At 38.6% G+C, this 13,574-nt stretch overlaps 1 protein-coding gene across 1 annotated transcript in view; it reads left to right on the plus strand.

Moving 5' to 3' along the window:
• Nucleotides 1-642: 642 nt before the first annotated feature.
• The window catches only part of LOC145993783 (guanine nucleotide exchange factor for Rab-3A-like), a 161,752-nt gene continuing 148,820 nt past the window's right edge, over nt 643-13,574 (plus strand). The window contains exon 1 of the mRNA XM_083129580.1: nt 643-824. The gene's annotated coding sequence lies outside the window, so the exon portion shown is untranslated. The remainder of the gene's footprint in view (nt 825-13,574) is intronic.

Genomic DNA, 13,574 nt, shown 5'->3' on the forward strand with positions numbered 1-13,574 from the left:
AAGTCCCGGCCAGAGCACGGGATGTTCCTGTGTGTCTCCTCATTAATTCAATCTAATCATTCACCCTAAGCGATTAGACAAGAGGAAGAAAGGCGGTGTAAAATAAGCAAATACATTCGGATTTCTAATTCTGACTCCGAACAGTAGAAAATAAACAATCTTTGACTTGTGAGCATTGACACAGACTGTTGCGCTTACCAGGTGAACATCAACAAAAACCTACACTTTCACATCACTCGGCGAATTTTTAGCACATCGCTCGAAATGGAACTCGAATCTGACTTGAGAATCAACCTTCAAGCTATTTACATTACTGAATCCATCGGTCATTCAACTGTCCACAATTTTACATGAGAAGAATTTATTGTCATGCCTGTGTGTTCTCGTCAAGGCATACTTCGCCCCCTAAAGCATGAGGCTAGAACGTTTATTACTAAAATTCTTGACCCCTTTGCCAGCGTGTAGAAAAATTTCGGAGCCTGCCTCTGCCTGCAGCTTTCGTGCGCCGCCGCGAAATGCCTCGGCAGGGGCTCCTGGAACGCCGCGTCGCGACGGAGCGCTGGAATGACGAGGCCCCGCACCGAGCATGACTGACCTCACTTCCTGTACACTTCTCACGGCTGCTATCCACAAGCAGAACACAGTTGGAAATCGGTGAAGAACGTTATGTACTGCGTGCAGTAAAGTGTTAAAGGAATAAAAATCGGTGTGTGTTTGTGTGTGTGAGTGTTGTGTTCCTTTACCGTGCTGAATTTTGGAATATAATTTACCGATTTCAAGTTAATCTCCGTCGATATCTGACGTTCTGCTGGCCGTATCATTCGGTAAGTACATAAGTTGTTTTTGTTTACATTCAATCAGCTGAGACGGGTTTATCTCGATCTTGCTGAAGCTATGCTTTCATTTAACGGCTGAACATTGTTGCAGCTTCACTCATCCTTTCTCGTTTTTGTAAATGTACAGTATGCTTTCTTTATAATCTCAGTGAAACAATTTACAAGCAAATCCGTGTTCAAATTTGCAATCTAAAAATGAAACTGGTGTCGCATTTTATGTCACGTGTTACAACAATACGATATTAATTTCATTCTCTTGTTCAAAACTGGAACGGCCGAATCTTTGATTGTTTTGCAAAATTAGCTCCGCCCATCTTCACATAAGATAGGATATTGTAGCAAAATAGAGGATTGGGAACAATATGTAGTAAATTTAACGATGGAACAGAAAAGATACATATTTCAAAATTCTTAAATGAAACCCAAAGGAGAAATAAGATTATATTTACTCCAAAATTTGAATGATCATAACTAAGGCTCGGATAGTTATGCACTAAAAAAACGCAAAATATGCGCTAAAAAAGTGTAAAATATGCACTTTAGAAACCCGTTTAATTTATAAATGCTGTATAGTATATTACAAACTATGAAAGACTACATGCCAGGCAATGAGTATGCATTATTCTGAATTCTCATTCGCTACAATGATTTTTTCTAATACTGCATCCAATTTCTGTACATACACAGGATCTTCAACCTGGGCGAGGGCCTCTTTAATGTCTTCTATAATTTTGATGCTTGTTTGAAGTTGTTGAAAGAAGAAAGACAGAGAAAAGATAAAGAGAAGCAAAGAGAAGATAAATAAATACAGCATATGCTCGGTGTTGGTTGTGGATACAAAAATATGCACAACAACAACTTATTTTCATACAAATATGCATTTTTAGTTAAAAATATGCAAAATGCATAATTATCCGAACCCTAATCATAACCATTATTGCGAGGTATAAAACACGAATTGTTAACACTTGTAATTAGGGCTGAGTCGATGCCGATGTATCGGTTGGATTGGATATTATTTACAGATTCCGCCCGATACTTTCCCGGAGTTTGGATGATTCGGGGACTCCGCAAAAATAACACTTTCGCAGAGTCTAATTATCTTGAAAGTTATGCAAATTTTGAGGTATCCATCGATTTTGCACCAATATTACGTTAAAGAAAAGCTGTAATTTGTGATTACATAAGAGGTATTGTAATATTCTGATGCAATGTTTGAATATTTTAAAGAAAAGCTCTGGCAAATAGATTGACTCATCCGCTAATATTAATCAATATTATGAACAACTGTTAATTGTTACAATGTTCAAGTATTAATATAGGTGCGAGTCGGTAAGAGAATCGGTCCGTATCGGTTCCAAGTGATATCGGCTCAGTCCTACTTGCAATACGCTGTGATGCAAGTGTAATGTTTGTAAAGTTGATGTTTAGAAAACCGAAAGTAAATGCAAGGAGTTAAGCACTTGCATAATATTTGTATGTCAACAAACTAGGAGAACAATATGTGCTAATAGAGGTGCTAATTAAATTGAGCACCATAAATGATCGCTAATATTGTGAAATTTTGTGAAAAAAAAATGGAATGGGGAGGAGTCTGGGGAAGAAATGGAGCTGTTAAATTGCCTGCACCACATTCCATTACATACAACAATTAAGTGAGTTCGTTCTTGGATAGGTCTGGATAACGATGAAATGTACGTAGACGGATGGGCGATATAGGGAAATCCAGGGAGGGAAGGGGGGAGTGCAATTCCCTTTAATCGCAAAACAATGAGAAAAATGTATCAATGCGCCCATGGGACCAAGGTTGGTGGGGATCATACGCCCCCTCCCCACACCCGGACCATCATTCCTGAAGAAAAATTGCAAAGATGGTGCAAAATAGCGCTGACTATTGAAAAACAACATGACGTAACCCCTCTTTAAGAAAATCCTGAGCACATCGCCAAAAGCAGTGCGTTTCTGGTAATTGGCAAGTCGGAATTAAAATATTTCTCTCTTAAAAATAAAAATTTGCCTACGTCACTTGAAATGTTACCCTTCCGCTTTCTTCAATAAAAGTTCTGGTATTTAATGTTCATTTTACGTCACTGGCCTCCGTGGCGAATAGTCATCGTAACGCGCTGCTAAGCCAGAGGTCCCATGTTCGAATCCTGGATGCATTTTTCATTGTGTTTGTCCTATCATCCATTTCATCATTCATCCTCGTCGCCGCGATTAACCAAAACAAAAAAAACAAAACAACAAACTAAAATTGTACTCTACACGTAAAATGTGGTTGTAAGTACCTTCAGCAGAAAATTAACTGTAGTTCAACAGAGCTCGGAAGGTGATTGAAAAGCACCTTTTTCTCGGAACCTTGAACGAGGCATCTTCCTCCCAAAAAACTACTTCGGTATGAAATTATCGTGCTTCTGCATAGTCCTGCAACAGTTTTATTTGTAAATGACAGTCCTTTACAATAATTAACGCAAATCAATGTGACAAGTGAAATTATATGCGTGAAATACATAATTTAGTACAGGGTGCAAAATCACTGAAGATTAGTGGGGGGAAGGAGCAGACACACACACACACACTATATACTGTATATATATATATGTGTGTGTGTGTGAGGGGGAGTGAGTGTGTGTTTGTTTGTGTCAATTATTAAATAATCAAATTGTATTATAAAACATACAGTCGACTGTCCTTCATTTAAAATTCGATTGCAAATTAAAGATTTTAATATATTACTAATAAAGGTAAAGTGTTCCCCTGTGCATAGCACCACGCCATGAAGACGTATAGGGGGTGTGGGGGTAACGCCCCACACTTTCTTGATCCGGTCGTGAGTGGGGGTGATGTGATCAGCATCACGCCCCTGACCGCCTTTACCCCCCAGGGTTTCCCCCAGGTACCCATGTTATTCGACGCTGGGTGGGCGCCGGGGCCGCTTCCATCGTTAGAAAAGTTCCCGGATTTGAACCGGCCGGGGATCGAACCCGGGACCTTGATGGAATGAACAATGACTTGCGTGACTAAGGGGGGAGGGGCAAAAATTAAGAGACAGTAAGAAGACAATAGTTTCCTGTATAAAATTCACATCTAAATGCTATTACGTGTTTAATTAATATATTTATATACTTTGCGGTGGCTGACGAAAGGGGATGAGAAATGGAGAAGAAATAACAAGTCGGACTAATTTCTGTGTTCCAGGGATTACTGGGTTCAGAACAGTATCCGTTATTTCTATATTTTCGATATTATTCCGCCAAAGTATGTTCGACTCCAAAACTAATTGTTCATGTTTGTTGTTAGAACAAAAGCTCCCCCACGGAAATCTTTAGTGGGGGGAATTCCCGCGGGATTTTGCACCCTGATAGGCTGACATTCAGTTTTCACGAAAGCAACGGCCATCATGACTCCTCCTCCGTACGTCCAATCACACCATTACTCGTTTAGAGCTATGCAAGTTTTACATAAAGCCAAGATTGCCGCATTTGTTCATGGTACTCACTAGAAACAAATGAAAAACGAAAACAAGGAACTGAGTTAAGTGACCCGTGACGGAAACTGCATGCGCTGGTTACCAAGTCATCCAAAAGTAGCCCCCAGGGCACCATCTGAAAGCCAATGAACTGAATGAATGTAAACGGGTTCAGTTGTTTTTTTACACTCCCTTCCAATCGTGGCAGCACTGGAGAAAGTCTAGCTCACTTTCCCCCCCTCTTTTGCTTAATTTTTGTAAAGGAAATATTTTCTTGTGAATTGCTGGAAAAAGAAATCGCCATAACACAATGCATTTCAAGAGAAACTAGTCTTCGAGGCAAATTGGACGCCGGAATTGCACGTTTTTTTTTGTAAAAATGATACCACTTTCAATTATTATTGATTAGTATTGTACTAGTGAGAAGTAATTGCATTCATGATGGCGGTAACCTTTCCGAAATGGTAGAAAGTCTGCTCTCGATTGTTTCGATCGAAGCGCCAAAACTGGAACGTGAGGTATAATGGCTTCATTGGACCTAAAAGGTGGAAGGATGTTCCAGGTTATTGTTAAGAATATCCCGCCAGGGGGGGGGGGGATCAAAGAATGTCGCTTGTGTCCCCCGCTTGGAATAAGGAAACTTGACTCTTTATTTGGTGTCCATGACTTTTTCTTTCATTTTCTTGTACACGTTCTGTTCTTTTCGTACTCTTCAGACTTACATCTTATCCCATCTCCTGGTCAGTTATGTGTTTACTCTCTCTCTCTCTCTCTCTCTCTCTCTCTCTCTCTCTCTCTCTCTCTGTGTGTGTGTGTGTCTCCATCTCCAACTGTTTCTGTTCTTCCTTTCTCTTCATATTTGTCTGGTTCCATCGTTTTTATTCTATCCTTGCCTCTTTTCTTATTTTACTTCCTTTATTATTATTCTGTCTCATTCTCTGTCCTCCTCCATTTCTCTCTCTGTGTCTGAATTCATTCGCTTCTTTCTGTCTTATTTCCTCTATACATTTAAACTAGCCGATACTCTCACTGAATCCCACCGATTCCGATACTTGAAAATTGTATAAAAGTTGTTCACAATATTGGTTAACATTTGTGTGTAAGTATTCAAGAATTACATCACAATATTAAATGACATGTTATGTTATCAAAAAATTCATTTTTCATGCAAAACTGGTGTAAAATAGAAAAAAAATCCTCGAATTTTGCATAATTTTCAGGATAATTGGACTCCGCGAAAAGTGTCCGCGGCATTTTTGGAGTCTGTGAAAGATCAAAATGCAGGAATATCGGTAAATAAATTCCAACCTATACTTTCCGATACCGCTGGTATCGGTATTGTCTCAGCCCTACTATAAACGTCTTGTGTTGATTTGTTGAATTTGTCCACATTCAATTCGCAACCTCAGGATTACCACAAGAGCAGTGGCGTGCCTCAGAGGGGGGAGTTGGGGTCTTTACCCCCCCCCCGCTTTGGCCCAGTACTCCTAATAAAAAAGAACGCCAAAGGCAGGAAAAGATAGCAAAATCAAGGTTGACTTTAAAAAAAAAAGTATACGTAACCCCCACGTTTCAAAAATCCTGAGCATGCCACTGCACAAGCCCAACTTGAAGTGACGGAGAAATTTCTCAGCATTTTTTCACTGATTTAGTCCGGAATCTTTGTGGAATACTATACGTAGGCTTATGCGGCTCGATGTAGAAGTATGCCCCAAGAGAACTTCAGAGCTCGCCAAAGTTATTGCACAGTCATAAAGTAAACTCTCCACAAAGAATACTTGCAGGTGAAGTTCTTTGTTAGCTTTTCAGTTAGCAGTCATCTTTGCCTTGGATATCTCTTGGCTTCCATCGGAATAATTACCGTAATAAATTATCAAGTATAAATGTTGCCAGTGTGTAGTTATTTAATATTCGTAAGATTCTTTCGTGTTTATTTCGAGGTGCAATTCGCGATTAAAATTATCTGACATGCCATCTGGTGAGATTTTCAGGAACCACTCCACGTAGGACACCCCGCTGCACTTCGCCGTGTTGAAGCCGTTCAAAGCATGGGGAAACAATCGAAAAAGTAGCGGATACTGTTCAGTTTTTTACACTAAATCGTTTTGTGGTTCAGGACAAGTGAAAAGCTTACATGTGTTTTCCACCCCGTGGAATCAACAAAATGAAATGTGTAAATAAATCAGAGAAAACAACTGATTGACAAGATTGGCATAACTGAAATGCGGCAAGGAAATTACGAAGAATGTACGAGTCTGTTCACTCTATTTTCCGAAATAATATTTCGGAAAGATGATTTTATTGCCATGAAAATAAGTTTTAAATTGTTCTTTGTGAATATAACATTTTTTTCGAAAACAATGTATTATGTATGTAATTTGGAACAGGTGCAAGTCGATTAAGTGCAAAGATGAAAATAGTTTGAGAATTAATTAATGTCCGTAATCATAAAGGTAAGTCAGAAAAACATAATTGACATGCTAATGTTGCTGTTTCATTCAGTATGTTAATTTTCAGTGAAGACTGAAAATAGCCTCAATGAAATTGTTGTTATTGTTATTATTATTATCATTATCCGGTGTTGTTATTAAACCAGTCTACCTCTTTGGGGAAAAAACTGCAACAGCATATTTTCATTTATTTCCTCCCAAGCTTTGCAATACTTGTGAATTGCTTTATTTTCAAATCATTTCTGAGAGCCCCAGTTAGGCAGTTACAACCGAGGTGCAGTGCAGATGAAACAGCGCCGCTTTGAAAAACCAGTGCGTATACATTAGTTTCGTGTGCGTTTTCCGTTTTTATTATCATAATTAAATGCTTCGGTCTCAGCACAGCTTCACCTTCGTTAGAGTTCCTGGAATTCACATCGCATTCGCAATATTTAAATATAACGGGTAATTTAAACGTTTCTTCCATTCCAGCAATGACAACACGCTGCTATTACATACTACTACTGAATGTAAACAAAGATCTATCCTACGTAGAGCGGCCATATTGGAAGCAACACTAGCGCTCAGGTAGTAATTTTAATCGCGAATATCTTGAGTTAAAGATAGGGAAAGAAGGTCTTGCATATATATATAGAACATAAAACAGTAACGATCCAAACAACAGTCTGTACACGGTTTGTTGCCCTTGCACAAAAAATGAAATTGGTGATCAATACTCATATTTCATAGCTGTAAGAATATTAAAGGTGGTAATGAAAAGGATTATCGCAGTTTGTTACCTTTCAAACATTGACGACGATGACAACTAAAGCTTTTTGAAGTTCTGTACCATTAATTCATGAATAAATATAAGATAGAAGAACATAATGAGCGAACATTTTATATATCAGTTCTAATTACTGAACTTACCAAAGACTAGCTTGTAAGAGAAGGATCAGCAAGCACGATCCTGCAACGAAACAAAGAATAAGTTAAAAGTGTAAAAGGTAATCGGAACTTTGATTGTCAAAAAGTTTAGGTTTCAGTTTTTATATATCGAATTTGGTAGATTGTATTACTCTTAGCAACTTGAAAAGGGGGCATTGTCCCCCAGAATTTTTACATCACAAATATTAGCAAATATTTCACACACTGCTACACAACATCCCAAGAACGACACTACATTCGGTATTTCTTACCAAAGTTTGTTCTGGCAATAAGCCGATCAAATTCGATTTCCACAATAAGTACAGTCACGGACCTAGGTTGTAATGGTTCTATTGAAAGTCTATGGTATCGTTACAACCCAGAAGTGTCCGTGACTGTACAATCTTATAAATCATTATTCTGGCAATGACAGCATGGAACCAACATATTCTACAACTGATGAACATTACTGACCCAAATAGTCATAGGAAACTATTATTATTGTACCAGAAAGGATATTATTAATAATAATAATTAGAGACGAAACCGAGACGAACAGTTTGCATGACGATTTCGTCTTAACTAAAAACTATTTAGTTGAAATTTATTTGGACATATCTAGAGTTAGTGGCTGATTATTTTAATTAGGTTATGCAGTTTGTAAAAATTTGCATTTAGTTTGCTTTAGTAAGTTTTGGATTTCTTGTATACGTAATTTCGAGACGAGACTTCTCCCGGGGCCATCTCTAATCAACATGGCAACAGTGTGTGCGTTGTTGTTCAGTTTCTTTTTGAAAATGTTTAACGTTAAAAATAATGTTGCATTTATTTGTGTACTTTAGACATGCAAAAAATTGATATCATGCATTTTGTTTTCTGTTATTTTATTTTTCATTGTATTATGAAAGTTTTTATTTTAATTTAATATGTGTGTAACTCACATGTGGTTGCAACCGTTCATTGCATAATACTTTCTATGCATATGTCTTGGAAGGAAACGCCAGTTGTATTTATTTGGAAGACCCTGTCACATGCTTCGGACAGGTTCTGGGCGTGGCTTGACCCACGTGATCCGCGTATTTCTTGCAGGTAGGTGGAAGGGGGTGGAATCGGGAATGAAAAATTAACGCAATCTTGTCCGTCGCCAGAGGGCAGTGCTGGAGAAGAGGTCGTTGACACGCCTTCCTTTTTTACTGGAAGGCAGGAACGGTGCGTTGGTTGCTGTTGCTACACTGCTTTTCTCATGGCCAAAGCATGATGTAGTCTCTCATAGTATTAAAAAGGTATTTGTTTACAATTTTAAGACCATATTTAGCACCTTTTCACTACGTATAAATCAGTTCCCTGCTTATAAGTTAGTCGTATATTTTGTTTTACAGTAATTGCAAATATAATCAGTCACAACTTTGAATATGTGCAGAGTGTAACATACATTCAGGATGAAATTCACCGCACGAGACGGGACCCTGGCAAGTTTGATACCATCCTCAATGAAAGCATATCTTGGCGGAGGCACATGACCCGCAAAATATTCAGTGTTTTAAACATTTTCAAGTTAAGGGTACTTTTATTACCGTCCTGAGATATTGATTGATTGGATTGTTGTTTTGCACAGAAAGGCTAATCGGGACTGGACGTACAGTTTAAAGTGGAATCCGAACCACTATGTGTCAATACTGGGTATCGAACCCGGGATCCCTTGATTACCATGCGAGGACGCTACCACTGCGATCTGAGGAGCAAAGTAATAAAGAGTTAGTTTTGTGATTTCGCAGATGTAACGGTTAATTTTTTATATTTAGCGTCGCTTCTCTGCCACATTTATTTAATCGCGACGATGAGGCTGAGGATCACAAACGACATCCATGCCCAGGCCGGGTTTCGAACGCGGTACCACCGGCGTGGCTGTGATAACCACTCTGCCACGGAGGTCGGCAAATGTAGCAGGTATTGAGGAAATAATCGTGGACGCTATTTATATGGAATGGAAAGCTTTCCGATTCTGGAACTGCTGTTGGTGATTTCTTGAACTGTTGGATTAAAACAACGGAACTGAAGGAGAAAGGACCGCCACGTTAGTTGGTCATTGTTGTCGATTTCTCTTGCATTTCGCATGTACTCGCACATTATTTACCGTCGTCGGCAATGGCCCCGTAACCTGGTTTCCCCGTCAGGCACTACCCTTGGAGAGGGCCTAAGGCAAGAAGCGTCGGCCCGGATCCTACGAATGAGCAGACGGCTGCTAGACATCAGGAACATCCCTTCGCGGTTGGAAAGCTTGCTTCTTGGTATGCGTCGCGGCGACCATCGAGTTCCCAATCATTTCATTTGTGTCATTGCAATGCAGAGTTGCCAACCGTAGAATAATTTTTGTGTCAAGACTAGCCAAAAAAATTCGTAGGGTAGAATTAATATCAATAATAATAATTATTATCACGGTCATGATTATTAATACACAATAACATCTATTAAAAACTAATAAAAATAAAGCCATCTTATTCCAAATATATAATTATTAATATTGTTTGTTTGAGTTTCTTTCTAAGTCCACTTTATGCACCGAAAGGCTAATCGAGACTTGCTACGCCCCTCTCATTCGTGGGTAAGTTAAGGTAAGGCAAGGCTCCACGTTATGGGCGCCACTAATGCTACGAACTTATGTAATGCCCCACGTTAGGAGCGCCACTAATGCTACGCCCCTTGTGGGTACGTACTTACATGTTATTTACCACGGCTACAGATATCTTAATCTCAGGGGGATAGGTTCTTTGTTTGAGAATTCCAAATAAGAAAGCGTTTTATAGCCAAGAGGATATAGTAAAATGCGGATCTATATTCTGAGAACTAGACAAAATACAGAGAATATATATATATATATATATATATATGTGTATAATCGGAAAGGCTTCTTCTTCTTTTATTATTAAAAAGGCTTCTTCTTCTATTAAAAGGCCTGTTCTTCTTTTAATATGGAAAAAGCTTCTTCTTTTATTATGGAAACGGCTTCTTCTTCTTTTAAAAAGCTTCTTCTTCTTCTAAAAGGCTTCTTCTTCTTTTATTATGGAAAGGGCTTCTTCTTCTTTTAATATGAATTTCTTCTTCTTTTATCATCAAAAGGCTTCTTGTTCTTTAATTATCGAAAAAGCTTCTTCTTCTTTTCTTCGTTTAATTTATTATCTTCCTTTAAAGCGTAATCTTATTTATGTGCTCGCTTTTCCCCCCGCTTCTTTGTCAAACAATACAAGCTATACTTGTAGAAAGAGTAGGGTCGACTAAACTGACAATAGCGCCACCTCCTATTTGACGACCAAAGGGGAATAACCAGGATCGCTAATAACAAGCGCTGCCAATGGCCCAGTGCGACTAAGAAAAAGCGCAACCGAAAAGTGCTTCGGGGCGTCTAATTTGACACAGCGCCACCGGGGACAAACAAACAAAAAACTGACGATGTTCTCCTCGTCAGAGATATAAAGAGATAGATTTCTGAATTCGTTCGTTTACTTAATAACCTTCCTAAACGTTTCATATGCGGCCATATTCTTAATTCTTTTAATTTACTATATACAACATTCTATTTATTTCTTTTATAGTATTTGAACTCTTCTTTTATATATTTCTCAATTTACTATAATATATATCATCCCTCTTCTCCGCTTTAAGTTTTTTATAATTTTCTTCAGTCCTCTTTACATAGCGTGCTGCCATCTCTTGTCGATTCCGAGAAACCATTCCTCCTTGCAACATTCATTGTGTCGTGTGAAACTGGCACGTGACAGACTGGACCTACAGTTTAAAAGTGGGATTCGAAACACTACGTGCCTCCACTGTGTATCGAGTCCCGGACACCTTGATAAAAGGTGATGACGTTACCACTGCGCCATCGGAAGCTCCTATTATTATTATCATAGTTATTATATCCTCGGGGATGATTGTCTTCTCGATCCACCAGATGACTGAACACGGAGCACATTTTTTTTTGCATACTTTATTAATTGATTTGGTTTATTTTACTTTTCATTTCTGCCACTTTAGGCTAATCGCGAAGATGAGAATGAATGATGAAATTTATGAAAGGACACTCACAAAGAACACTAATGCCCAAACTGAGATGTGAACGTTCGACTCCTGGTGTAGTAGGACGCTGCGCTAACCACTCCGCCACGTAGATCGGCTCATACAGTTTGCGTACTGAAATGCATATTTATTCTATTTTTATTATTAATTTTTACAAACATCCTTCAAGAAAGAGCTTTAAAAGTCAGAGGGAAATTTTAATCTCGCATAAAACTCTCATTTTGGAGTTTGAAAAACTGTGAAACCATTTATTATTCGATTTGAATGGTAGAATATGCAAACGTAACCTGGTCCCTGTATTTTACGCTATTTTTTTTTCGATCTAACGCAGTTCTTACTTTGGTTATGATGTTCGAAAATTAATAAACTGAACCTTATTTCCATTGTTAAAAAAAATGTGGCCACTGTCTGTCACCTTAACACCAGTGTTTTTTTAGAGCAACACTGACAGAGAAGCCTAAAAAACTCACTCTAAAGTAAATAACAATAATTTTATTGTAGATAGTTCTAATATTTCATGCAACGTTACGGTGTATAGTACACTAATATCAGAGGTGTCTCGTGAACGCATGCGTCAATTGTGGGGAAAAGGACAGCTTGCTCTGCGACGACATTCATGAGCATTTCTACATTCTAATTTCTTCATATAGGTGAAGCATTTATTTTACACGAGAGCTCTGAACTAAGCTTATATTACATTTCTTGGATCTGAAGTGACGCATGCGTCAATTGTGGGAAAAGAATTATTACTTTCTTTCACTTCAGATACAAGAAATGTAATACAAGTTTAGTTGAGCGCTCTCGTGTAAAATAAATACTTCTCCTATATGAAGAAATTAGAATGTAGAAATGCTCATGAATGTCGTCGCAGAGCAAGCTGACCTTTTCTCCACAACTGACGCATGCGCAGCATGCACCGCATGCGTTCACGAGACGCCTCTGACTAATATATACTGTAACTCTATTAATAACTTTTTGTATCGTTAATTGTGTCACAGTGACTGTGTTGCATGTGTGCATACAATACATTCGGTTTAACGGGGTTTTACTGTACATTGTGGGCCTGTCAGTCTGTAAAGTTGGCAACACTGCTTCGCCAGTACATCGAGGATCGCAATGCCGAGATGTGAGTGAGGACAGACAGTTTGGCAGTGCATGGAGGAATGTCAGTTCATGCTAATAAGCGGTGGATCCTGGGCGGTTATGTAATCGCTAAGAGGCCATGGGAGTGCGACGAGTTGTTTTGTTTCCATGGTGAGCTGGCAACACATCCGAATTTTCGTTGCCAGCCAACTATTCTGAGAATTCGTTTTAGGTTACGAAGAAATATGAAGTAATGAACTACGTAGATTAGAGATGCCACGCGTGGGAATATTTAAGTTTGGTTCGCAGTGTATTTGGCTTGTTTTGTTAGCAATTTAGTTAATAGGGCTTTAATATTTAATACATGTTGTCCGGCTAAAGTCGTGTCAGCTGCCGCGATTAGACGAGGGAACAAAATGGAAGGGTGTTGGCTTAAATTGTAGTAATATTAAGTTGCTAGAATTAACAAAATTTTCCTACGTCGGACAATTTTTCATAACAGTTACTAATGCTCTGAAATGGAATGTGTTTGAATTGTTGATTAAGTTCACTTTATGCACAGTAAGGCTAATCAGGACTGGACCTACAGTTTAAAGTGAGATCCGAACCACGGAGAGGCCTCCAGTGGCACGCGAAGAGCCGAAATGTGACGTCATCGGGAATGAAACCTTAGGACCCAATCAGGAATGTATGTGTGTTATTTTGTATGCATGATTCAATGATCTTTTAACTTGTGTGTGGTTCGATTGATTGAGT

This window comes from Lepisma saccharinum, chromosome 10 (genome assembly GCF_977018435.1).
Source record: "Lepisma saccharinum chromosome 10, izLepSacc3.1, whole genome shotgun sequence".
In the NCBI taxonomy this organism is placed as follows: domain Eukaryota; kingdom Metazoa; phylum Arthropoda; class Insecta; order Zygentoma; family Lepismatidae; genus Lepisma; species Lepisma saccharinum.